Below are 27,910 nucleotides of genomic sequence, written 5' to 3'. Positions count from 1 at the left end.
TAGAGTTTCTGTTTGATGACACCTGTTTCCTCTGAGAAGCAGGGCATGAATGAGGGGAGGTCAAATGGGGAGTTGGTGGTTGGAAGTTTGAGAAGAGGGGAGAAAATGTGATGTAGTCACCATAGAGAAAAGGAGAATGTGGTAACCAGAGACAGGCAGGAGGGCTGCAGGGCAGCTTGGCATCCTTGTTGAGGTTGGTGACTTTGGTGGGTGTCAGACAAATCTGATTTGGATGCTGGGTTTCCTTGGATAGGCCTGTTTCTTTATTTGGTATGACATTAAGAACTGGAAGTGTAGATGCCCTATGTGCTCTGTACTCAGTAAATAGTGGGTAGTACCATGATCACTGCTACTGCTGTTGGTGTTGCTCTGTTATTACAATCACCAGTGGTAGCAATTAGGGCAGCTAAGTGTCTCTTCTGTCCCACTGCTGATGTTTGAATGCATCCAGATGAGTGGGAGTAGAGGATATTGGCAGGAATGTTGTCTAATGCTGGCCTATGAATCCAGAGGGAGGTGAAAAAAGGAGCAGACTGGAGGGCTGGAAACAGTGAATGAGTCTGTAACAGAGCAGTCTGGGGAGTGGGGAGGCCAGAACAGAGTTGACAGCGGCACAGCAAGCTGGGAGGACAGGCTGCTCATGCCTGCTGTAGAGATTTGTATAGCAATTTTGGTTTTGGTATGAGAGCATTCTAGGCTTAGGGAAGCTCAAGATTGGTCTAAGTGATTCAAGGCACAGACAGAAGGGTATTTGTATTGGTCTTTGAAATCCCCCAATCACTCCCTGTTGGACCGACTGGACATGTGGTCCCCAGCCTCCAGTTGCCTCCAGTTGCCATGGACCAAGGCAGTCTGTTAGGAAACAGGCCACATAGCAAGAGATGAGCAGCGGGCCAGGGACCAAAGCTTCATCTGTATTTATAGCTGCTCCCCATCGCTCACATCACTGCCTAAGCTCCACCTCCCGTCAGATCAGAGGTGGCATTAGATTGTCATAGGAGCCCAAACTGCATGTGAGGGATCTAAGTTGTGTGCTCCTGATGAGAATCTAATGCCTGATGCTCTGAAGTGAAGATGTCATGTTCTTGAATCTTTCCTAACCACCTCCCAAAGTCTGTGGAAAACTCGTCTTCCATGAAATCAGTCCATGTCACCAAAAATATTGGAGACTGTTGGACTAGACTACGAGAATAAGAAGCCAGCAAAAAGTTTCTCCAATTCACCTATCCCCCAGAGTCTCCCTTGAAGAAGACTGCCCCAAGTCTTGTCTGGCTCCTTGAGTAGTCTTGTCTCTCCCCTTAAGGGGAGAGTATCTAGCACCCCTGTGAGGGGCCACCAGCCGGACTCCGAAGAAAACAGATTTCCTATTTGCCGCCACTCTGCAGTCCTTGTTCTTCAGCTGTGGACTTGGGAACCTGTCAGCCTGTCTTCCCACTAAGCAGTTAGAGGCAGTGTTGTTATAGAATTAAAGTCACTGGCCAGCCCTGTTTGGAATTGGGCTCTATTGGAACCTTTGCTTCTGATGTTCTCACAAGTGGTATGGCTGAATGCTCTTCCTTACCTGAACATGGGAGTTAATAAACTAAAGCACTGCCATTACTTCTATTAATTCTCCCTGTGAACTCATGCCTGGGGGTGTGGGGATAGGTTTAGTTCCCCAAGGATGTTGGCTTCATGTTTAAAACTGTAGCATTTGCACATTTATTCAAAATCTCATTGGCCTGGTTTTTGATGGTTTTGTTTGCAGCATTTCCCCGACATCAGTCTTTAAATGTGTGTGTGTGTATCTGGGCATGAATCATTAGGTGTACACGTACAGATAGATAGGAGATGGCCTATGTCAGATAACACAGGGTGTCAGATTAAATCATTTTGATGTTTCAATAATGTGAACCCAAACTAAGTGCAGCTTCTGACACCAGCAACAATTTCATTACTAAGCTTTGAGATAACAGAACGTTTACAAGAGGAAGTGGTGAAGAAATCAACAATTCAAAGAATGACAGGGCTACACAGGAAAGACAGAGCATGTCTTCATGAGGAACCTGAATTAAGTAGGCTGTTGAGCTACATATCAAGTAATGCATAATTTTTCTTTGGAAGCATGTGGGGGCTTTGATGATAACAACTAGCTTTTGAGAAAACTTTAGTTTTAAAATGATAATAGAGCTAAGATTAGAATCTTCATTATGCATTCAGTTCTTTACATGCTTATACTGAACACAGGTTTAATGGCATATTATCCATTTCCAGCAATATTGGATTGAGGCAAAATATTAATTAGTAATATAACTGTAGAAGATCAGCCCATATTTTTGCTTAATGAAAAAATTTGCAAAAATATTTATCTTTACATTTACATCAGTTATTATTCATTAGACTAACGATTTTTTAAAATACCTTCATTTTAGCTTGATATCTAAACTCATGCCATACAATATTGGAGATGTCCAAACATATATGAGAAAAAACACAATGTATATTTGTGAGCACGGAAGTCATTAAACAAAAGAAATACCGCTGAAGCCTCTTCTCACTCACACTCCCCCCCCCCCGCCCCACTCTTTTCAGGCATCAATTTATACATTTCCAGACATCATTTTGTACATTTACAGCATAAATATGTAATCAGTATTTATTACTGTTGTCTTTTAAATATGACATTTGACTCTTGTCTCCTTTTGTAGTCCCTGGTGGGCAGTCCTGGGCTCTGGTCCATCCTTGGGGGTGTTCAGGGATCTGGGTTTCTTCCTAGGACAGCATGTCTGTCTTTAGTAAAAACATGGATTTTAAAAATCTCTGAAGCATGATGGACCAATATTTTGTAAGTTACAAAAAGAAAGATGAATCATTAGGAAAGTGGAATTTAAAAAACAGATACACAAAATTCTGCTCTACAGGCCTAAGTCAGTGAAGAGTTAGGAGTAAAATCTTGATTCCTTGGACCAACAGCTTATCGGGCACTTTAACAGGTACTGTGTATATACATGTTTAAAGTTGCAAATGTGGGAAATAGGCTACTCATTGCCTATATTGTTAATATATTTCTCTAATCTAGGTGGGAAGGACCACAATATATTCATTTGTTCTCAGGCTGTGGGGTTCTGTTGATTTTGGTTTTCTTAACTGGCTGGCCATCCGTATGTGTGGGGCTCCTCTCACGGGACTAGACAGGAGTGGATGAAGCAGGACCTCCCTGCATGAAGCTGCTCCTTCCTTCAGGTGTTCCACCAAGTGTCTTCCTGGAACCAGAAGTGGCCAATATAGACATTGCCCCAGGAAGACTCTAGAATGGGTCAGAACAGTGCATCAGTCAAATCAATTCCAGGAGTACTCTGTAAATTCCAAGACTACTCTGAAAATTTACCTTCTGTACTATTTGTCATCCTAAATTACGTTCAGTCACATGATCAGTGTAACCTATCAGAGAGTCTACAGGGACATAGGGCTAATAGTATAATGCAAAAGGGCACTCAGATAACCAAATGCCAAACACTGACAGAGCCCCTTCAAACTAGACTGTGTGCCCCTTCTCACCATCAGACTTGCAGCAAAGCTAAAAGCTTAAAACTCATCTCTTGCCTTTAGTTTTTCTACCCTGTTTACCCGAAAATAAGACATCCTCCAAAAATAAGACCTACTTATAGGAAAGATAAGACATCCCCTGAAAATAAGACCTAGCGCATCTTTGGGAGCACACCTTAAAATAAGACACTGTCTTATTTTCGGGGAAACAGGGTATTGTCATGTCAAGCTACTATCTGTGAGAATAAATCTGATAAATTACCAATGTGCATTTGAAAATGCATGTATACCCCCTTTAATATTACTATCTTTTAATGATGTAAGTTATCTTTACTTTTTAAGCTCTAAGAGTTCCTCAAAATAAATACTTTTCTGAGAGTCCTTAAATTGGAAGAACTTTACTTTTTCTCTCTAGAGGAGGAGTTAAACATTGGAAGACATCAACAGTAGCATTTAATGGCAAATAAATTGTGTTCTTTGGCCATTGGTATTTAGTGCTCACATTTCAAAGCTGTCCTAATCATTAAACTTTTATGTTTACTAAATCTGGATGGATATGAAACCATGTTTCTAAAAGATACTCATATGTTTAGAAGAAAGAATCAGGGATCTTCAATGGACTAAAGAATTATTTACCACAATTGTGGTTACAAGAGTCCATATGTAACCACCTTTTTTTTTTTTTTTATCTCATAGCCCACTTGAACCTATAGTTAAACTTCCATGACACACTTAAATGATGTTGATTTTTTTTTTTTTTTTTTTTGTAGAGACAGAGTCTCACTTTATGGTCCTCAGTAGAGTGCCGTGGCCTCACACAGCTCACAGCAACCTCCAACTCCTGGGCTTAAGCGATTCTCCTGCCTCAGCCTCCCAAGTAGCTGGGACTACAGGCGCCCGCCACAATGCCCGGCTATTTTTTGGTTGCAGTTCAGTCGGGACCCGGTTTGAACCCGCCACCCTCGGTATATGGGGCTGGCACCTTACCGACTGAGCCACAGGCGCCGCCCGATGTTGATTTTTTTTTAAAGTAAAATAAAAGAATACATTTACTGTGCTTTGAACTACTCTTGAAAATAATTTAATTAACGATCTTTAAAGATTTTTGCAGCACACTTACAATCCTCTCATGGAACACCAGTGTACTGCGGTACTCCAGTTGACAATCCGTGATCTGGTATTTTTACTGTGGAAGAAGCTCATGGATAGAGGATTCACCTGGTGCTGAAGAGGGTGGGTCCAGGGCAGAGCATGTATTTAAGTTTGAGAAATAGAGTGTATGCAGATATAAAATGAAAACAATAATTTTAAGGATGCTTTGGGGACTATGGACTAGACAGTGAAAGGTACACCTATATAGCTTCCTTGTCTACTGAAGGAATGAGCTCATGTGTTTTGACCACTCAGTGTAGGGACAGAGGTGTGGGAGTGATGGGAAAGATTTGAACTCATGAAGTGTCTTTCAAATATTCCACTGAAGCAGAACAGCTGATAAATGTCATATAAAGAGGTCTGAGGATGTTCAAAATATAGAGGGGCATTTGTCCCCCAAATGTGACTTCTTTTAGATTTACCAACAAGCCATCAGAGCTAGCTCTTGGAGCAGCAAGGAGCAGTCTGAGCATTTTTGTCAATGGAGGAGTAGATTCCTTTTCTGCACACAGAGGCATAGCTGACATTGTTCCCCTCCTTAATCAAGATGTCCACCCCATTGACCTTTTGAGCTGACCTTCTAAAAGACAGTCCACTGTTTTTTTCATAATTATCACCTGTTCTGCTACACAATTTCCCTGTTTGGATTCCTACTTCTGGATGGAAGACATTCTGCCTGAGGAGTGCATGCTCAGACCTGCTGAGCCGGACGTGGCTGTGGCCGTGGCTGCCTGCTATATTCCTTTGGTTTTCTGTGTGAACTGCATAGGAAAGATAGCGATTTTGTGAGTAACTGTCCATGATCAGGGGAGAAGTTAATAATTGGTATATTGAAGTATATTTGGGAAAATATAGAGCATAACTTTAAATATCAGCATTTACTATGAGTTATTTCCTTGTATGAAGAAGTTTTCCTATTCCTAATATATATATGAGTGGTTGATCTTGAGTCTTTATGAGACTGACTAATTCATTAGCTGGTAAATAAATCCACATAGTCTTCATAGCACCTTGAGAATTTCATAACATTAGGCCTCCTTAGATTGCAAATATGATAGAAAATCTGTAAATGGTACGAATGAGCCACAGTTTGAGACAGTGACATGATAAGCTTGTCCTCAGCATGTTCCCCTTTCACATTCTATGATAAGTGAAGGGACTGGAAGAAGCCAGAATGGAGCTCAGCAAATGAGGGGCCTGGGGAGACAGCTGGGGCAGAGGAACAGGGCCAATGCCAGGCCAGGCAGACGAGGGAGCTGGGGAGCCAGGTGGGGGAGAGGAACAGGGCCAATGCCAGGCCAGGCAGACCAGGGAGCTGGGGAGACAGCTGGGGCAGAGGAACAGGGCCAATGCCAGGCCAGGCAGACCAGGGAGCTTGGGAGACAGCTGGGGCAGAGGAGCAGTCTGAGGCCAGGCCAGGCAGGCTCTTAGTAACTCATAACCATAGCAGCAGCCCCAGTTGAGTAAGCACTTGTCTGAGGCACTGGCTGATCTGATTATCATAGTCGTGGAATGTGTACAGTTACAATCCCATTTCACAGCTGGGGAACTGAGGCACAGTGAGGCCTGCAGCTCAGTCACAGGCAAGCGGTGGTGCCAGGAGAGCTGTGAGACACACAATCCAAGCTCCTGACACTCCTGTGTTCTGTGTCACCAACTCCCTATAGGAGTTGAAATTTTATTCCATTCATGAAAGTGAAGGGAAGTCACATATGTGTTGATACAGGAAGGATGCTCTTGTTCTGTGATAAACGCAAAGCCTTCTCTTGAAAAGATAGTGTCAGGTTCAGAGTGCACCTCTGCTTTCTCATTCTTCAATTGTTTGGGACCAGCCTCCCTGTCCTGCATATGTGCCAAAATCCCCCTTTCCTCTGGGATCCTGCCTGGGTGACACCAGCTCTTGCATAAAGCCTCCCCTGAGATCTTCTTGCCCCATCCTCAGCTTCCCCTCTTGTGCTGGAGTCATTTCCAACTGTCCAGTATCTCAAGGGCCTGTGTGGGTCTCCTGGTAGCCCTGGGCACTGAGTGCGGTGCCCTGTGCAGGGTTTAACACACTTGCTGAGCAGCCAGTCCACAGCCAGTCGCTGGTCCAGGGAAAGGTTGGTCTGGCTGGACCTCTCCAGGGTAAGGCTTGCCTTGATCGCTGTCATGTTCATGGTCAACAGCTGGGTCCTGGGGTGACTGCTGCTGGATTCAAAACCCTGGGGTAACTGTTTCTGGGAGATCTTGAAGAAGTTACGAGGCCCTGAGTTTTTTCATTTTAAATTTAGGAGTAATAGAATGACTTACCTCATGCATTCATTGTGAGGATGAAATGAAGACTTACATGTGTTCCATATCTAGTCCTCTAGTTTAAGGGCAGGTGCATGGCCAGCTGGGGAAAAGAGCATTCGTCCCTGCAAAATGGCGCAGTAGGTGATGTACCCCAACATGGGGGTCAGACCAGCTAGCACTGGCCCTGACTCTCCCGAAAGAAGGCTGAGAACGCAGGCCTGGGGAGAGACAGCTGCTCTGGACCCCACCCCATGCTCCTGCCAGCCTTCCCGGTGTGCTGAGTGCTGCAGGACACACCTCCCCTCTGGTTGACGTTATTCCACAACAAGTAGGAGCACTTGAATCACCTAGAACACTTGGTGAGCAGACAGCGTATTTTAAATTTCAGAAGCAGATATAACTGAGTTACTAGGTTAACTCCTCAAGTTTGTGGGCTAAGGGGCCTTTCCTTTTTTTGTTTGTTTGTTTGTTTGTTTTAAGACAGAGTCTCAAACTGTTGCCCTGGGTAGAGTGACTTGGTGTCATAGCTCACAGTAACCTCCAACTTGGGTTCAAGTGATCCTCTTGCCTCAGTTTTGTTTTGTTTTGTTTGTTTCTATTTTTAGTAGAGACAGGGTCTCACTTTTGCCCAGGCTGGTCTCAAACTCATGAGCTCAAGCAATCCACCTGGCTCTGCCTCCTAAAGTGCTGGGATTATAGGCATGAGTCACCTCACAGGGGCCTTTCTTTCAATTTTGCTTTATCTCAGAGGGGTGGGCAAGGGGAGAGAAAGAGAGAGAATGCTCTGGTCTGAATGGTCAGGTCCTGTGACTAGTTGCACCTGACTTTGTGCTGCATAGGCAGTGGCAGCTACTGGTGCCTTTTTCACTGGCTGCTGGAAGAGAAGACAGGTGCTCTCAGGCCCCTCCACTCTCCTAATGCCACATTGGTGGTGTCTTCTGAGAGAGAATGAGGGAGGACAGGGAGAGAGAGTGATTATCAAGAAAGGAAAGAGCAATCTAGAGCATCGCGAGAACATTTCTGTGGTTCTGAAGCTGCAAGTAATGAGAAGGAAATGGGATGCTGAGTGGGGCCAAGGCCAGGTGGGGTCAGTCAGAGGGAAGCTGACCTTGGTCAGTAATCAGCTGACAGAACCCTGGAGACTCCCACTGCCCACACACCCCGGGCCCTGGGTCTTACTGTTCTGACCCTTACCTGCTGGTGAAGGGAGAGTCCCACCCTGATGATTGCACCTGCCACGGGTGTGGTACACAGGCCCCAGCAGGCCTGACACAGATATGGGCCAGCATGCCTACTGTCTAAGGTCTGGAGGTCTAAGGTCTAAGACAAGGACCTCTAAGTCTACCAACAAGGGCTGCCACTGCCTAGCCACCCTCTTCAGCCATGGTGAGAATGCTGGGCTCTAACTTTATCAGGGAGCAGAACCCAGAGTCCCTGACACCCTGCTTGGCAGGGAGACACAGAGGAGGCAGTCTTCTCCCCTGGTTAAGGGGCCATCTGTTAAGAGGCACCTGAGGTCCTAGCCTGGGCTGGATGGCCTGGGACCTAAGGGCTGCCACACACACACACAGCAGATCTGGGACGTCCTCAGAGTGTCATGAGGGTTGAAGTGCCCAGCACCTGGGAAGCCCCTACATCTCCCTGAGGTCACAGAGCTCACACTCTCTTCAACACACCTGTAGTGATTGCTTTAATGTGCTCCCCCAAACAGGGATTGTACTGTTCCCAGGGGCCTGGGCTTTGCTATCACATCCCTAAATAGCACATGTGGATGGAGTCACTGAGAAGACGAAGGCAGCAGCACCCTGGAGTGGTATCTTGCAGCCATTGCCTCTGAACACTGGGCCCCAGCAAGGATGTGAGGGGTCCATGTCACTAGCAAACACATTGCTGAGAAGCTAAACATGTAACTGGCTATGATGAAAAGCCAGGCAGGTGGGGAGGTGTCTGTCACCTGCCTGGGGAATCTTTCCATCTGTGTTCTAGATAGGGAGGATCTAGGGGCACCTCCAGAGCAGGGAACTACTTTCTGCTCTAGGACAAAGATACTTCTAGCCTCTACAGCATAGGGAAGCTTATGGATGAAGCTCTGATCTTTTCTGGTCAAGGCTGGCCTGGGCAGGAGGACATCAGCCTCAGATGCTCCCTGATGGTCAGTTTCTTGAGGAACTTCCCAGAAATGCCATCAGGTGTCTTGTGGCATAACTAGGACAGATTGTACCTCCTGACTGTAAAGAGTGAGGGAGGATAGCCCTATAGGGTTTTCTGACAGGCTTCCCACTTGGACTCAGAGTCAAGACTTTCAAGTTGCCAAGATGATCAAGTTCACAGTGCTCCAGACTCAGGGGCTCCCCAGGTCCATCCCTCTCTGCCCTGATCAGCCCCCAGAGTCTGTGCCCTACATACCCCAACTGGCCTGGCTGGCAGAGTGTGTGCTAGGTGATGGTAGCAGCCTTGCTGGGAGTGGTGTGGGCAAAGGAGCAGTCGTGGCCATGAAATGCTTCCACGATAATCCCACATGTCCCACTTACCCAGAGCCTAGTGGCTATCGACAATAGCATTTAGTTAGCTCATGCATCTCAGACTGGGGAGGAATGACCCTGGGAGGCCTGGACCGGGCTTATGCACGTGGCTGGCCTCACTCAGCTGTGGCTGGAAGAATGGTAAGTCTGGGCCATGTGTTTTCCCTCATCCAGACAGTAAGCCCTGCTCTCACTGTGACAGCAGAGAGGGGAAGGAGCAAGGCCAGAATGCAGGAGAGCTGGTCCAGCCCCTGCAGCCTCCCCTTTGTTGGTGCCCTATTGGCCACAGCCTAGAGCCAGGGTGGGAGGCTCAGGCCCCCTCTGCAGACCTAGAGAACTGTCAGTCTCCTCTCCCCACTGAGAGGGGGGGTTATTTGTTTATTTAGAGCACTTGAGCCCTTCCCATTCATTTTGCGTGAGTCCTGTGCTCTTTCTCTCAGGGAACTTGTGTAGGTCCCACTTGCCACTCCTTGAGGGGACCTCTCACTTTGACCTGAGTGCCCCAGGTTTCCATAGCACCCCCTTCCTTCTACCCGCCTGCTCCCCTTTTCCTGACCCCTTCCGTCTCCTCAGGTTCATTCTTCTCTGCCCTGATCAGCTCCCAGAGTCTGTCCCCCTTTCAGATCCTCTTTCACTTGCTGCCTTGGTCTGTCCCAGCCCCAGGCTCTAGGGCACACAGGCAGCCGCTCAGCCCTGTACCTTGCCCTGTACCTCGGATACTGCTTGGACAGTGCCTGGATTCTACCGGTTCTGAGGACAAGATACCTTATGTCCCACTTATCTTAAAAAGGTACTTTCCCCTCGACCTTGTGAATTCTTCAACATGTTATCTCTAATTTGCCTTTTGTAAAAAGAAAAAAAATTTTTTTTTTTTGTAGAGACAGAGTCACACCCTATCGCCCTCGGTAGAGTGCCGTGGCGTCACACAGCTCACAGCAACCTCCAACTCCTGGGCTCAAGCGATTCTCTTGCCTCAGCCTCCCGAGCAGCTGGGACCACAGGCGCCCGCCACAACGCCCGGTTGTTCCTTGGTTGCAGCTTGGCCGGGGCCGGGTCTGAACCCGCCACCCTCGGTACATGGGGCCGGCGCCTCACCGACTGAGCCACAGGCACCGCCCAAGAAAAAATTTTTTAAAGTTTTGAAAAGTACTCTATACCCATTGTTAGCTTTCTTTTCCACCCACTTGCTCTTTGGTTCCTTACGATCTGACTTTTTTCTCTACTTTATTGCTCCTGAAGACTATTCTCTCAGAAGCCTACAATGTTAGGCGTGTCCTGTGCAGTTGTTTATTTAATTCTTGTAAAACCTCTGTGAGATGGGTGCTGGGCACAGTTGAGATCGTTTGACCCACAAGGAGATTGGAGCTCAGCCTGGCTAAGTTCTGTATGTACTTGTTCCAAGCTGGTGATGAAACGCAGACCTGTCTAGTGGCAGAGCCTAAGCTTTCAGTTATTGTGCTCTTACTAACCCCGTGCAGGACTGGGTGTGTTAGAGTGAGAATTCTCCAAACCTTGGCAACACAAAGGGGGCTGTATTAGTTTGTAAGGGCTGTATGGCTTAAACAAGAGCAATGTCGTGTCTTGCTGCTGGAGTCTGGAAGTCCAAGATCACAGGGTCGGTAGGGCCATGTTCCCTCTGAAGCTGGTGGGAAAAGATATGACCCAGCCTCCCTCTGGGGCTCTTGGGAACATAACTTCAGCCTTCACATGGTATTCTCTCTGCCTGCATGTCTGCATCCACCGTCCCTCCTTTTATAAGGCTACAAGTCACAGCAGATCAGGGGCCTACCCTGACAACCTCACCTTAACTACAGTTGAGCCTTGGGCCATGCAGGGCTTAGGAGTGCTGGTCCCTTCCCAGTGTTGTCAAGAGTCCACATGTAACTTATGACTCCCCACAATGTCACCACTAATGGCCTACTGTTAACTGGAAGCCTTACCAATAACATGAATGGTCAATTCACACATACTTTGTATGTTATATGTGTTGTAAACTGTGTTCTTACATTCCTATTCATTAAGTGGAAGTCGCTTATCATAAAGATCTTCATCTCATCGTCTTCATGTTGAGTAGGCCAAGGAGGAGAAGGGAGTGGTCTTGCTGTCTCAGTGTGGGTGGCAGAGGTGTAAGAGAAACTGAGTATAGGTGGACTTGTACATCAAACTTGTGATGCTCAAGGGTCAACTATGGTTACATCTGCAACAACCCCGTTTTCTAATAAGGTCCCATTCTCGGGTACTGGGGTTAGGACTTCAACATCTGAACTGTTATGGGACACGATGCAGCCTGTAGCAGGTGGGCCCTGAACAAGCCGTAAGTAGCTGTATGGGTGTCACAGGGCAGTGCCTGTCCAGTCTTGGCATTTTTATAATAACAAAATGCTCCAGTGCTGTGAAGGTGTGACAGGCTGTCTCTGGCACTCTCTGGAAAGGTGTGTGGCAGCACGAGTCAAGATCCTTGAATTTCACTTGAGATAGAAGCATGTCCTAGAAGATAATTTAAAATATGGACATAAGCAATGCAAACGAAGATGGGGACTCCAAGGGATTCCTCTTGATTATAAAACATTTCCGTGCAGGGAGAGTTACTTTCTACTATTTTTGGAGGGAAAATTGTTGTATTTCAGGTGAAATATGACTTAAAGATGTTCTTGTGGGAAATGGTCTCTGAAATCTAAACTGACATAAACAAATTTCTAAAACAACACCTATCCATGAATTTGAGGATTGAAGCAAACAAATCATTTACCTAAGAGTAACTAAGGAATAATTATAGTTTTGTTTAGTGTGTTAATAGCGTTAAGCTTCTGTAAGAGAGTATCCTCTTTTTCGAGAGGATATGGAATTATTTAGGGGTGAAATGCCATGATAACTGGGATTGCTTTTTAAAAATTCAGCCAAATGAAAATAAATGAAATGAGTTAACAAAACAACAATTTTTTGAAGCTTGATGATGGTTTCCTAGAGGTTTCTTGGACTCTACTTTTGAGTATATTTGGAAACTTTCACTATAAAAAGGTTTCGGAACACAATCATTTAAAGTAATAAATAATTAACTAATTTTTTCTTGGGTGTTCATAGACTAACACAATTTCTTATCAGCTATTTTGACCAAAGAATATTTTAACAGTCTATTTTGCTGTTTCTGTGGTTTTTCAGTTTGTAACAAAGTTGCATATGGCTTTGTTGTTATTTACCAACTTCCTTTGAAAGGGAGAGTCTGGGGTTTAGTGTGGGGCTGATAAGAGGAAATCCTTGCTTTGATTTTTAATTAAGTTGTAATTCACACAGACTATTTTAGCTTTACATCATCTCCCTTTCCAGATAAAATTGTTGCAGTTTCAGGATAGGTTTTTCTTTTTGTGCTTTCTGGATTTTTATAGTAATAGCAATGTTTCCTTTATGGAACAGGGTCTGTCACTTCTAAACCGTGACCTCTGTGAATCTTAAGAAGAGATTAATAGGGGTGGCGCCTGTGGCTCAGTGAGTAGGGCACTGGCCTCATATACTGTGGGTGGTGGGTTCAAACCCAGACCCTGCCAAACTGCAACAAAAAAATAGCCAGGCGTTGTGGGAGGCTGAGGCAAGAGAATCACCTAAGCCCAAGAGCTGGAGGTTACTGTGAGTTGTGTGACACCATAGCACTCTACCTTGGGCGATAAAGTGAGACTCTGTCTCTAAAAGAAAAAAAAAAAAAGTAGAGCAGGTTTAGATATTTAAACAATAGGATTTAAACTAGCTATAAATAAGAAAAAAAAAGAAAAAAAGCAATTTGGCTTGGCGCCTATGGCTCAAACGGCTAAGGCGCCAGCCACATACACCTGAGCTGGTGGGTTCGAATCCAGCCTGGGCCTGCCAAAACAACAATGACGGCTGCAACCAAAAAAAAAAAAAGCCAGGTGTTGTAGTAGCAGGCACCTGTAGTCCCAGCTACTTGGGAGGCGGAGGCAGGAGAATTGCTTGAGCCCATGAGTTGGAAGTTGCTGTGAGCTGTGATGCTACAGCACTCTACCCAGGGCGCCAGCTTGAAGCTCTGTCTCAAACAAAACAAAACAAAAAGGAGAGATTAATAGATCTAGCAAGCCTTGGAAGCCAAACAGTCTGCTGAGAGGGAGAGCTGGCTCCAAAATAGACGCATAGCTTTATTTATTATTTGTTTTCCAAAACATTCAGAGAATTAAGGCCTCATCAGTTTACCTTTCACTGAGAGGAGCTGATTGGACTGTATACTTTAAGAAAACCATTTCTTCAGAGAGAACATCAATAAAAGCAAAATTTCAGGGATAACCCTGCCTCCAATCTCATTTCATTTTTTTTTTTTTTCCAAGCTCATTCCTTCTGTGAAATGTCTCTCTATTCATAGGCATTTTATCAAAAGCACAAACATTACCATTCGGCCTTTAGGATGGCTCCTCAGCACAGAAGCCCAGCATCTGACTACTGCCTGCTCTGGCTTCACTTCCTCCCACTTTCTGCTTGTCAAGTTTTCTCAGGGCTCTTCCCAGCCACCTCCCCAAACAGCAGACCCAGTGTCCACAAAACCCCTCCCACTTGGGCACAGCACCCACCCCCTCCATTACCACCCTCCCGCCACGGTGGCCCAGCCCTTGCAGGGGGCTGTCCCAGCCACACTTCTGCCACCCCCACCCCCATCCACCATAAGCCTTCACTGGCCAAACTTTCAGGGTCTCCATCATGACAAAACGTAAATAGTCAAAACGAAGTTGCTTCTTGCTTTTAGAGATACTTTAAAATCCAGTGGTATTTTTCACATAGTGGGATTTCACCATGTAGCCAAGACACACTTCTGTTCTCTGATGTCACCGGTACCTTTGCACCCAGTGATTTGAGGGTGCAAAGTGCATTTGTGGGGGACAGGGTAGTGTGAGCCACAGTAACAAGCAGCTTGGCTCAGAGCACCACAGTGGCATGATGGGAGCCTGTTCCAAGTCCCTCTGTACCCTGGTGGGATTCAGGGTATTGCATGCATCTCCCCCAGATGCTCTGATCGGCCCTCGGTCTTTGTGGTTTATCCTCCTGCTGTGCTCTAGCCAGTTCCTCCTAAGTAGGGAGGATGAGGCTGTGGGACTGTGGAGTCGGTTCTGCCCTGGTGGCAGTGCCCTCCCTTCCCCCCCCCACCATAGCCCTGGTCACTCCAAAAGGCAGTTGTACTCTCAGTGAAACGGGGAGGGCTGTTTCCCAGCAGTGATAAATTTTATCAAGATCCAGGAGTGAACTCTGCCTGTTTCTGACATTGTACCAGTTTCACTTCTGACTTCCACATTGTCTTGAGTTTTTACTAGAAAAACTTGGAACATCCACCCTTTGGCAGTTGGATGTGTCCATGATACAAACCACAAACACACATTAGGCTCATATTTGCGTTCTCACAACCAAGCCAAAGTCATTGAGTTGACCCTCAGCACTGCCGACTCTATCCTTAAGCAGGCTCCATTCACCAGGGCACTGGGCATAGCCTAAGTGGCTGGGGATGCTCTCCCTCCATCCACCCCCTCCTCTCTCACTGTTGTGTCTCTTCCAGAAGTTTTGTTGTCTTCTTGCTCAGAGAGAAGCCCCTAGAACACACTCTAGGGTGTACAGTACACCCCAGGTCCAGTAATAGGGTAGAAGTTCTGGCCCCAGCATGGTAAAAAGACACGATCAATTCCAGGTTGCAGAAAACCTGGGTCTGGCTCAGGACAGTGTTGCTCCAGCCCAGACCTGGCATTCAATAAATTTGTGTTAAGTTGGTGAAGGAAAGGACGGATGGCGGATACCCATCTGAGGGTAAGATGAGCATCGAGTAGCCAAGATGCCACGGGCAGGTTCTCGGAGGTGAGCCATGGCAGTGGGTGCCCAAAGCAGCATGAGGCAGTGGAACTGATGGAGAAGTTCTTCCCAAGGGAGCCATGCCATATGCCAAGAGGGTAGGAAAAAATATCTGTGGAGGAGAGAGTATTCCTGAGAAATTGTTGGATTTTTAGCCACAAAGAACAAATTTCCAAAATAACAGCATCTGTTTACAAGTGCTTGCAGCTTGCCAGGCACTGTTCTAAGCCCCACGTAGATATTAACTCATTTAATTCTCACAATTCTGTAATTATCTTCATCACCCCAGGTCATGCAGCCAGTTACTGGAAGGCTGGAATCTGAAGCTATGGTGGCCCACGTGCTTAACCAAAATTCAGCAGATTTGAAACCCAGGGCTTATAGTTTTAAAATGCACAGCCTGAGCCATGGGGCTGACGTGTGATCCAAATATGTCAGGCAGAGATTTTCTCTGTGCTATAAAAATCTACTTAGCAGGCCATGTGAGACGTGTGTGCATGCGTATGTTTTTCTTTTTGTGTATTTTTCAATTCAGATAGAGCCCTGACAGGTTGATTTAACCTCAAACAACCTGTCTGTTTTCATGCATCCGTGCATTAACAGCATGACTTTTTCTTCCTTTCCAGAACTTGCCTTCAAAAACAGCTGATGTACCAAACCTGGTAAGGGTAGCCTTGAGTCCTCCCTCCCCTCCAGATCCCCTCCTCTCTCCTGTAAGTCTTACCTCAACTCGAAGACGGACAGATTCATGCTTTTCTTGACTTTCAAAGTATACCTTCCTTCTGTTAGGCCTCTTTGGATGACATCTTCCTTTCTGAAGTTAGTCCTCCTCTTACTATAATTTTAGGCCATACATAAATTTTATTAGCCTACACTATTGTCACTTAATATTCTGCTATTTCCATCAGTCTGTCTGTAGTCCAAACTGGGAATGATTTGATTTTGGAAGCAAATGCAAATTAGTCCCCTCACACCTGGAAAGCCAGTCATTGAAGATATTACATTTTAAGATATTGTGATAAAATATCTGGGAGTGTTTGGGATTTTTTGCTTTGTTTTATTGTGTTTAGGGTTTAACACATTTCAGTATACATAAATATTAATGTTCCTAAGTATGACATATTTCTGTCCTGCTGCAGGATAAACTCTATTACCACCTACTTCACAGTTGGAAGGTCAAAATGTCCTTTCTAATGGATAGATAGAAATTTGCAAAAGATCCTATTTTCCATCTTAGCATTATTTAGAGTTCTGATTTACCTATTGGGCCTAACTAAAGACTAACAAGTAAAGAATCTAAGGAAGGCCATTTAGGTAATACATCAAATATCCTTTTTTATTCCTTTTCCTCCAGTTAAAGTGGATGGCAGCTTACAAAAAGCTTTAACAAACTAGACATAATAAAATTGAGGACATTCAAATTGAGATTACATTTAGGCCTCATGAAACCCAAGAGGCCTATCCCCTGGTAGCCAGTGAGGACGTGTAAGGCAGAACTTATTGGCAATCGGTTGATGTTGTCTGAACTTTCAACAGAGGATTATTCATTGTTTTGATGCACCATTGACCTTACCTGACATCAATATTCATTTGCCATTTTCTACTGACTAGCAATAACTATGCTTAACTGATGCATGTTTATTTTTAAAAGTTTTTAAGTATTTATATTTGTTTATGGAAAAAATAGATTATGGCATTTGGGTTCCAAACTTTTGCCTATTATGTGAATGGATTATAGATCACCTATCTTTATATCTTACTTCAAAAGCATTTCACTCAGATGAAAAAAAATTATGTCAAAATATGAAAAACTCGGGCAGTGTCTGTGGCTCAAGGAGTAGGGCGCCAGCCCCATATGCTGGGGGTGGTGAGTTTGAGCCCGGCCCTGGCCAAAACTGAAAAAAAAAAAAAAAATATATATATATATATATATATATGAGAAACTTGATCGGTTTTATAATGTTTTATAACATTTTTAATATTTAGGAGGAAGGAGAATACTCAGGCATGCCTGATGGTGTAAATTTCAATAAACATATTGATAGAATTTGGGTTTCAGGGAAAGTAAATGTGTTTCTAAAGGGGAAGGTGCCCCCAAGTTATATGATTTGTACTATTGAAAGAGAAAGAAGGTATGTGTTTTTGTAAAATTTTTCTAATCCCCACAAATTTGATGACAGTGGGGTATGTTACAATTTCTGCATGCCTTTTGTCATTTTGTTATGTTTATAAATTCATTATTAAAAATGTATTATCTACCAATATATTTACGTATTTTTTAAACATTTTTAATGTCATACACTAAATGATTATTGAACTTTATTTAGACGCATCTTGTCAGTGTACCCTCCTTTTTTCTCTTGTTCATACTACATAATTAGAAGAAATACCACTAAAGAAAAGGCTTCCTTGAGGTCAGATTTTAATAAAATAATAAAACAATGGGGGAGAAAACCCTGTAGAAGTGTCCTAAAAAATTATGATGTTTTGAAATAATTGTTGGAATTCTAGGCAGCATAGAGGTTCTATAGAGCAAATGGGAATCCAAGGGGAAAGAACAATCCTGTGTCTGGGAAAAGCTTCCATTATAACAAGGTCATATCAGCAACCAATGGTGTCAACTTCAGTGTGGCCCCTCTGGAGCCAGTGAAGACAGGGGGAAAGTTAGAGTCCCCACCCTTTTCTTTCTTTTTTTTTTTTTTTTAATTTTTTTTTCACCATACACTGGTTTTATATACCATTTGAGAAATTTTCATCACACTGGTTAACATACCCTTCCTGGCATTTTCTTAGTTATTGTGTTAAGACATTTATAGTCTACATTTAGTAAGTTTCACATGTCCCTTGTAAGTTGCACTGTAGGTGTGGTCCTACCAATTACCCTCCCTCCACCCATCCTTCCCCCACCCCTCACCTCCTTATCCCTTTTCCCAATATTCTTAGGTTATGGTTGGGTTATAGCCTTCATATGAAAGTTATAAATTAGTTTCATAGTAGGGCTGAGTACATTGGATACTTTTTCTTCCATTCTTGAGATACTTTACTAAGAAGAATATGTTCCAGCTCCATCCATGTAAACATGAAAGAGGTAAAGTCTCCATCTTTCGTTAAGGCTGCATAATATTCCATGGTGTACATGTACCACAATTCATTAATCCATTTGTGGATCGATGGGCACTTGGGCTTCTTCCATGACTTAGCAATTATGAATTGGGCTGCAATAAATATTCTGGTACAAATATCTTTGTTATAATGTGATTTTTGGTCTTCTGGGGATATACCTAGTAGCGGAATTGTAGCATTGAATGGCAGGTCTATTTTTAGATCTCTAAGTGTTCTCCAAACATCTTTCCAAAAGGAATGTATTAATTTGCATTCCCACCAGCAGTGTAGAAGCGTTCCCTTTTCTCCACATCCATGCCAACATCTCTGGTCTTGGGATTTTGTGATATGAGCTAATCTTACTGGAGTTAGATGATATCTCAAAGTAGTTTTGATTTGCATTTCTCTAATGATTAAGGATGATGAGCATTTTTTCATATGTCTGTAGGCCGTGCGCCTGTCTTCTTCAGAGAAGTTTCTCTTCAAGTCCCTTGCCCACCCTGATATGGGATCACTTGTTCTTTTCTTGCTAATACATTTCAGTTCTCTGTGGAGAGAACCTAACTTGCACATATCTTCTTCCATTCTGAGGGCTGTCTTCTTGCTTTACTTACTGTGTTCTTGGCTATGCAGAAGCTTTTTAGTTTGATCAGGTCCCAGTAGTGTATTTTTGATATTGCTTCAATTGCCTGGGTTGGGGGGGGGGGCTCCTTATAAAATATTCACCCAGGTCGATTTCTTCAAGAGTTTTCCTTGCACTTTCTTCTAGTATTTTTATGGTTTGATGCCTTAAGTTTAAATTGTTAATCCAGTGAGAGTCTATCTTAGTTAATGGTGAAAGGCGTGGGTTCAGTTTCATTCTTCTACAGGTTGCCAGCCAGTTCACCCAGCACCATTTGTTAAATAGGGAATCTTTTCCCCATAGAGTGTTTTTAATTGGCTTGTCAAAAATCAAATAACGGTAAGTAGCTGGGTTCATCTCTTGGTTCTCTATTCCATTCCATACATGTACCTCTCTGTTTTTTTGCCAGTACCATGCTGTTTTGATCACTATCGATTTATAGTATACCTAAGGTCTGGTAGTGTGATTCCTCCTACTTTGTTTTTATTTCTGAGTAATGTCTTGTCTATTCAAGGTTTTTTCTGATTCCATATAAAACGAAGTATTGTTTTTTCAAGATCTTTAAAGTATGACAATGGAGCTTTAATAGGGATTGCATTAAAATTGTATATTGCTTTGGGTAGTATGGACATTTTAACAGTGTTGATTCTTCCCAGCCATGAGCATGGTATGTTTTTCCATTTGTTAACATTTTCAGCTGTTTCTTTTCTTAGAGGTTCATAGTTCTCTTTATAGAAATCTTTCATGTCCTTTGTTAGATAAACTCCCAAATATTTCATCTTCTTTGGCACTACTGTGAACGGAATAGAGTCCTTGACTGTTTTTCAGCTTGACTATTATTGGTATATATAAAGGCTACCAATTTATGAATGTTGATTTTATAACCTGAGCTGCTGCTGTATTCCTTGATCACTTCTAAGAGTTTTGTAGTAGAATCCCTGGTGTTTTCCAGATCATATCATATCATCTGTGAAGAGCGAAAGTTTGATCTCTTGTGACCCTATATAGATACCGTTGATCACTTTTTCTTTCCTAATTGCGATGGCTAAAACTTCCATTACAATGTTAAAGAGCAGTGGAGACAATGGGCAACCTTGTCTGGTTCCTGATCTGAGTGGAAATGATTTCAATTTACTCCATTCAATACGATATTGGCTGTGGGTTTGCTGTAGATGGCCTCTATCAGTTTAAGAAATGTCCCCTCTGTACCAATTTTCTTAAGTGTTCTGATCATGAAGGGATGCTGGATATTATCAAAAGCTACTTCTGCATCAAATGAGAGAATCGTATGGTCTTTGTTTTTTGATTTGTTTCTATGCTGAATTATATTTATAGATTTACGTATATTGAACCAGCCTTGAGACCCTGGGATAAAACTGACTTGGTCATGATGTATAATTTGTTTGATGTGTTGCTAGATTCTGTTTGTTAGGATCTTGTTGAATATTTTTGCATCAATATTCATTAGTGATATTGGTCTATAATTTTCTTTTCTTGTTAGGTCTATTCCTGGTTTGGGGATCAGGGTGATATTTGCTTCATAGAATGTGTTGGGTAGTATTCCTTATTTTTCTACATTTTGGAAGAGGTTGAGTAATATAGGTACTAGTTCCTCTTTAAAGTTTTGGTAGAAGTCTGAGGTGAAGCCATCTGGTCCCGGGCTTTTCTTTTTACGGAGATTTTGTATGTTTGATGCTATTTCAGAACTTGATATAGGCCTGTTCAACATTTACACTGGCTAAGTCTTGGAAGGTGATGTGCTTCCAAGTATTGGTCAATTTCCTTCAGATTTTCATATTTCTGAGAATAAAGTTTCTTGTAATATTCATTAAGGATTTTTTGAATTTCGGAGGAGTCTGTTTCATTGTTGTTATTTCTTATTGATGAAATTAGAGATTTTACTCTTTTTTTCCTAGTTAGGTTAGCCAAAGGTTTATCTATTTTATTGACCTTTTCAAAAAACCAACTTTTTGATTCATTGATCTGTTGTATAATCCTTTTGTTTTCAATTTCATTTAATTCAGCTCTACTTTTGGTTATTTCTTTTCTTCTACTGGGTTTGGGGTTGGAATATTCTTCCTTTTCCAGTTGCTTGAGATGTCCCATTAAGTTGTTAACTTCCTCTCTTTCTGTTCTCTTGAGGAAGGCTTGCAGTGCTATAAATTTCCCTCTTAGGACTGCCTTTGCGGTATCCCAGAAGTTCTGATAATTCATGTCTTCACTGTCATTTTGTTCCATAAATTTGGTAATTTCCTTCTTAATGTCATCTATGACCCAGCTATCATTCAGCATAAGGTTAGTTAGCTTCCATGTTTTTTTATGAGTATGCAGATTCCTGTTGTTACTGAGTTCAACTTTTATTCCATGGTGGTCCAAGAAGAAGCAAGGAATAATTTCTATTCCTTTGAATTTACTGAGGTTAGACTTATGACCTAAGATGTGATCTATTTTGGAGTATGTTCCATGGGCTGATGAGAAGAATGTGTATTCAGTTTTATTAGGATGAAATGTTCTGTAGATGTCTGTTAAATCCAAATGTTGGATGATTAGGTTTAAATCAAAAATTTCTTTGCTCAGCTTCTTATTGGAGGATCAATCCAACACTGCCAAAGGAGTGTTGAAATCTCCGACTATTATGGAGCTGGAGGAAATCAAGTTGTTCATGTCTGTTAGATTTTTTCTTATAAATTGAGGTGCATTCTAGTTGCATAAATATTAACAACTGAAATCTCATCATATTGAGTTTTACCCTTAACAAATATGAAGTGACCATTCTTATCCTTCCTTACTTTTGTTGGTTTAAAGCCTATTGTATCTGTGAATAGAATTGCAACACTGCTTTTTTCTGATTTCCATTTGTCTGAAATATGGACAACCATCCCTTCACCCTGTGTCTATATTTATCTTTTAAGGTAAGATGAGATTCTTGTATGCAACAAATGTCTGGCCTGAGTTTTTGTATCCACTCTTTAGAGGACAGTTTATATCATTCATATTATTGGAGAATATTGATAAACCTGGTAAAAATTTTGGGTATCAAGTTTTTAAAACTCCAGTGGACATTTTTAATCCGTTCACCACTGTGGAAGTTGGAGTTTAATCAAAAGTTTCTGAGTGAATTTACTTTTGTGGTAGAGGATTGTGCTGGTCATTATGGTGGATAGGTCTGAGAATATCCTGAGGAGCTGGTTTAGTTATGGCAAATTTCTTCAACGTGTGAATGTCATTAAAGTATTTAATTTCTCCATCATAAATGAAACTCAGTTTAGCTGGATACAGGATACAGGGTTGAAAGTTATTTTGTTTTAGGAGATTAAAAGTTGATGACCACCCTCTTCTGGCTTGAAAAATTTCAGCAGAGAGATCTGCTGTCATTCTAATATTCTTCCCCCTTTGTAGGTTATAGTTTTCTTATGTCTGGCTGATTTGAGAATTTTCTCCTTCAGATTAACTTTAGTGAAGTTAATTATGTGCCTTGGGGATATTTGGGTTGAGTTATGCTGGGGTTCTGAAAGTGTCTGCTATCTGAATTTCAGAATCTCTTGGCATGTCTGAAAAATTCTCTTTCTTAATTTCGTGGAGAAGAGCCTCTGTGCCTTGCAAAGCCACTTCATCGCTTTCAGGGATTCCTGTGAGGTGAATATTAGCCTTCTTCAAATTATTCCTGTGCTCTCTGAGAGAATGATCCATTTTTGCACTTCATTTCCCTTCTTCTTTGAGAGTTTGGGAGCATTCAAAAGCTTTGTCTTCAATGTGAGAAATCCTTTCTTCTGCTTGCTCCACTCTGTTACTGAGGGATTATACTGTATTTTTCAGATCTTTGAGGGCTGCAAATTCTTGCCTCAATGTGTCAAAATCTTTGGTGATTTTGTCTTTAAATTTGTTGAATTCTTGAGACAACTTTTGAATTGCTTCTTGAATTTCTAATTCCAACTTTTCTTCCATTCTATTAATCTTGTTTGCAATCCAATTCTGAATTCTATTTCTGACATCTCGGCCATCTGTTTATGAATGGGATCTTCGGTTACACCTGCCATATCTTTTCTTGGGGGCGGGAGGTTGATCTACTCTGGTTATTCATGTTACCAGAGTTTTTCTGCTGATTCCGCCCCATAATTATTTTACACCATTTGACTAGATGAGTAGATAAAGAGAAGTTGGGTTGGGGGCTCCAGGAGTAGTGATTATCCAGCCCCTTTCCCAAATGCTGGGACTGGTGTTTGTACCTTTTCACCTGGAGCTTTGCCAATTACCTGTACAGTGCTACGGCCTGAGACACTGGGGACCTGCTTGGTGTGGAGGGACTAAGTGGCTCTGTCTTGTTTTCAGCTGGTCTCTATCTGACCGTAGTGAATCAGTTACTCTGGGTTGAAGTCTCAGCTGTGGAGAAATACCAGCAATCAAGTTACCTCACCCCCTATAGGCAACAATTGGAAAAGGAAAATCAAACCTTCCTACAACCACACACCCAGGGTACCACTTGGTTAGTCCTTGGGCAATTGGCTCAATTCAAGAGGTGCAAATCAATTGTCTCAGTCATGTCTTAGGTGGTAGAGTTTAAAAGGTCTCTGGCAACTAGATAGCAGGGGTCTGCTGACAACTCAAATATGACTTGCTCTGGTGCTCCATGAGGTCAGGAGGACCCACCCAGCAAATGAATTAGTCTGGGAAGGTTGATGCCTCCTTCCCCACCTTGCACCTCTGTCACATCCAGTCACTGATAACCCCGCAGGGCTGTGACCCAGTTGCCTCCAATGAGCAGATACTCCAGGGGTTTTCACCTGCCAGAATCACTGGGAGATCTATGTCTCCTCAGCCAGACCACTGCTTTCTGCCCCTATCTGGCAGGGGGAGGTGAGACCTGACAACCTCAGGGGCTTAATGGAGGCTGGGGTTGTTCACCCATTTCTAGCACCGCCCCTGATTGATGTTACTGACAGAACAGAACAACTTCGGAGAATTTGTTTTTGTCCTGGCTATATTCCCCCTGCAGAAGAGATGCTGTTAGAGTTCAAAGAACCTGTGCCTCAGGCCCTGACTGTGCTGCTGCCCCATTTCGGCTGCAGTTTGTATTTCAGCCTCTGTCTGCCCTCCTTTGTCTCAGCTAATGATCCCCTGAGGGCTGGGTGCATCCCAGGCTCAGTAAAGCAGTCCTGTGGGTCAGCCCCACCCTGGGAATCTGCCAGCTCTGCGCGTGTGTATTCTAGTCCTCACGCTCGGCCCAGATCAGTACTACCTCAGGTAAACACTTTACTCATGGCCTGCGTTTCCACTTCAGTACTGTTCCGCCAGTGGCTGCCACCTGAGAAGATGTCCGGTCTCCTCTGGTTGCCCAGCGAGACAGGAGGTGTGACTCCAGTTATCCAGGGGTGAGCTTTATTGTTGCTGAAGTGGCTGCTGTTCTGTGCCTCAGGGCACTGCTACTACTATATGGTTCCCTCTCAGCCAACTGTCCTCTCCTCACTCCCCTTCCGTAGAATCAGCACTGACCATCAGCAGTCCGTGCCCTGTCCACATGTCTCGAGAAAATACCCAAGAATCTGGACTCCTGGGGGACTGGCTTTCAGACCACAGAGTGAGAGTGGAGGGGAGTGCTGGGAGCTCAGAATTGCAGGTAGAGAATATATACAGTTTTATACAGTTTTATGCCTGGCAGGAGAGCTCCTTGGCACCCTAGTAGGGGAAGTAGGTCCAGTTTTTAGGGGGTCTCTCCCGTGGGATATAATGAGAAGACTTTTGAACTCTGCTCATTTGTTTTATGGAGTACTCTGAGTCATTCTCATGGGGGAGGAGACTTCTGTCCGCTTGGTGACGGATTTTGTACCTTTTGTTTGTAGGTCGCAGCTCGCCTCAGCAGGGTTAATGTGCGTTCTTCAACCTTCTGTCTTGGCACAGCTCTACTCCACCAGGTTACTCCCTAAATTTCTGTCCTGTAACTCTCCTTCTGGACAGGAGCCTCTGTGGAAAGCTGGCTTCAGTCAGCCATCTTGCCTCCACCCCCTACCCATCCCTTTCTTTCTGGAGTCCTCATATGGCATTTTCTCTTGGTCCCCGTGTCAGATTTCAGACATTCTACTGTCTAGCTTAAGTCCTAACTGTGTGATGTGAGGACTCCACTTTCTTAGAATGCCCACCTCTCCAGCATCAGAAGTGACTGCCTGCACACCACTTGTCCTCAGTGGGCTTGACACAAACCAACATTTGGCAGGGTGGAAGGAGGAATTTGGATCTCATTGAGATCTGTGCCTTGGAGTTTTAATGTTTTGGCATTTTACTTAGTTGTTTTATTTTCATCTGCTCTGTTTCAGACTTCTGAACATTTGGTTTTATAGCTGGGCATTTAACAGATCTGTAATTGATGTTGTTATAATTATGACAAAAGCAAAAATACAGTGCTGTGTATTGTCACTGAGTTCTTACAGGTATTTGCTCCCTGGCACTGGAAAGGCATAAGTGACTTTCAATCTTTAATCAAACATCTTATAAACATGTAAATAAAATGTATTAGTATTTCAAAAGCCAGATTTGCAATCATTTAAAATAGAAACCATTGGCCTAAATTTTCAAATAACTGCTTAAATTTATTTTTGGCATAAAAGTAAGATTTTTATGCTAAATGAAATTTTCCAATGGCAATTGACTTAAAATCTCAAAACTGAATTGATTTAAAATCTTAAAATTGAAGTTGTTGGGAAACCACTTCAAATTTTAAGTTCCAAAAATAAATTGAAATTCTGGTTTGCCTATGATGAACGGTCCCAGTTTCCCACAGAGGCCACGAGAGGGAGCTGTTGAACCTTAAATTAAACATATTTGACCAACAATAAATCTTGGGCTAAACCATTCAGATAATCTGGCCTATATAATATTTAACTTGCATGTAATGAGCAATTGTGTAGTTTTTATTTCTATCAAATCAAAAGTGATGCATATAAGTAAAATACTGTCATTAAATTTAATGCATCTTTTTGAGCACACATTATTTATAAGACACTCTATTAAAAGGATGCACAAAGGTGAATATTCGAGTGGCTCATAAACATGTGTAGGTCTGTGTTATTCTATTTGCATTATAAAGTAGAACATAACACGTAACAGGGAAAATATGTGTGGCATCAGAAAGTCTGGAGGGAGGAGTTGGCATTTAAGAAGGGCTAGAGGACTTCCAGTGTTTGGGAAACCGAGGGGGAAATGTTCTAAGTGAAGAGCACTGCATAAGTGGAGAAAGTTTAAAGAACGCTGGATAGCCAGGTTTGCTTGAAGCACAGGTTGCAGACAGATAATTAAGAAAATACTGGGCAGGAACACTGGGTCAGGCTGTATTGTAATGGTGCATATATGCTCAAGGACTTGTCCCTAATTGTTTTGAATGTCAAAATTTTGACCAAATGAATTCTTTTTTTTTTTTTGAGACAGAGTCTCACTATATGACCCTCGGTAGAGTGCATGGCAGTCACAGCTCACAGCAAACTCAAATTCTTGGGCTTAAGCGATTCTTTTGCCTCAGCCTCTGAAGTAGCTGGGACAACAGGCACCTGCCACAAAGCCCAGCTATTTTTTTGTTGCAGTTGTCATTGTTGCTTTAGCAGGCCTGGGTTCAAACCCACCAGCCTTGGTGTATGTGGCTGGTACTGTAACCACTGTGCTATAGGCACTGAGCCCAAACGAACCTGCAAATGCAAGAGTGTGAGTGGGAGGCATGTTCTCTACTAATTTTGGTTCCCTGGGTTTGGGCCTCAAACCCATAAAACAACCTAATAGTGTTTGTAGGTCAGTGGCCTTGATTAAGATACAATAGTGAAATGTACTCAGTTCATTGGGCATTACTCACCAAACATCAATTGAAATCATACTATGTGTTGGTTCTTAGAAAATCTCAATGTTTCTTAATTACAGTATCCTAAACCTGATATATCACTGGTGAAATCTTCAAAATCATTGAAAGCCATCTTCTTTGTATTTAGGGTAGAAACAATTACCTCTTAAGAGCATTAGAGTTTGCTTTAAAAATGTAAAATAATGTAGTTTAACAAGTACAGAATTTTAGCGTTGCAAGACAAAAAACTTCTGGTGATCCATTGCACAGCAATGAGAACGTAATTAACACTACTGAACAGAATGACTTAAAATGGTTAAGATATAAACATGAAAGAGGTAAAGTCTCCATCTTTCTTTAAGGCTGCATAATATTCCATGGTGTACATATACCACAATTTACCTCTTTCATGTTTACATGGATGGAGCTGGAACATATTCTTCTCAAGTAAAGTGTCTCAAGAATGGAAGAAAAAGTACCCAATGTACTCACCCTTATTATGAAACTAATGTAGGACCTTCACATGAAAGCTATATCCCAGTTATAACCTAAGAATAGGGAGAAGGGGGAAAGGGAGGGGAGGGAGGGGGGAGGGAGGGGGAAGGAGGGGGATTAATGGGATTACACCTGCGGTGCATCTTATAAGGGTATATGTGAATCCTAGTAAATGTGGAATGTAAAGGTCTTAGCAAAATAACTAAGAAAATGCTACAAAAGCTATGTTAACTAATGTGATGAAAATGTGTCATACGATCTATGAACTAAGTGTATGGTGCCCCACGATCATACTAATGTACACAGCTATGGTTTAATAAAAATAAATAAATAAATAAATAAAAATAAAATGGTTAAGATAGTAAATTTTCTCCCATTCAAGTGCTAACCAGGCCCAACCTTGCTTAGCTTCTGAGATCAGATGAGATCAGGCGCATTCAGGGTGGTAGTTCCAGGTACTTGGGAGGCTGAGACAAGAGAATCACTTGAGCCCAGGAATTGGAGTATGCTATGAGCAGTGATGCCACGACACTCCACCCAGGGTGAAAGCTTGAGGCTCTGTCTCAAAAAAAA

This window comes from Nycticebus coucang, chromosome 15 (genome assembly GCF_027406575.1).
Source record: "Nycticebus coucang isolate mNycCou1 chromosome 15, mNycCou1.pri, whole genome shotgun sequence".
In the NCBI taxonomy this organism is placed as follows: Eukaryota; Metazoa; Chordata; class Mammalia; order Primates; family Lorisidae; genus Nycticebus; species Nycticebus coucang.
Note: the sequence above shows the minus strand (reverse complement) of the source record.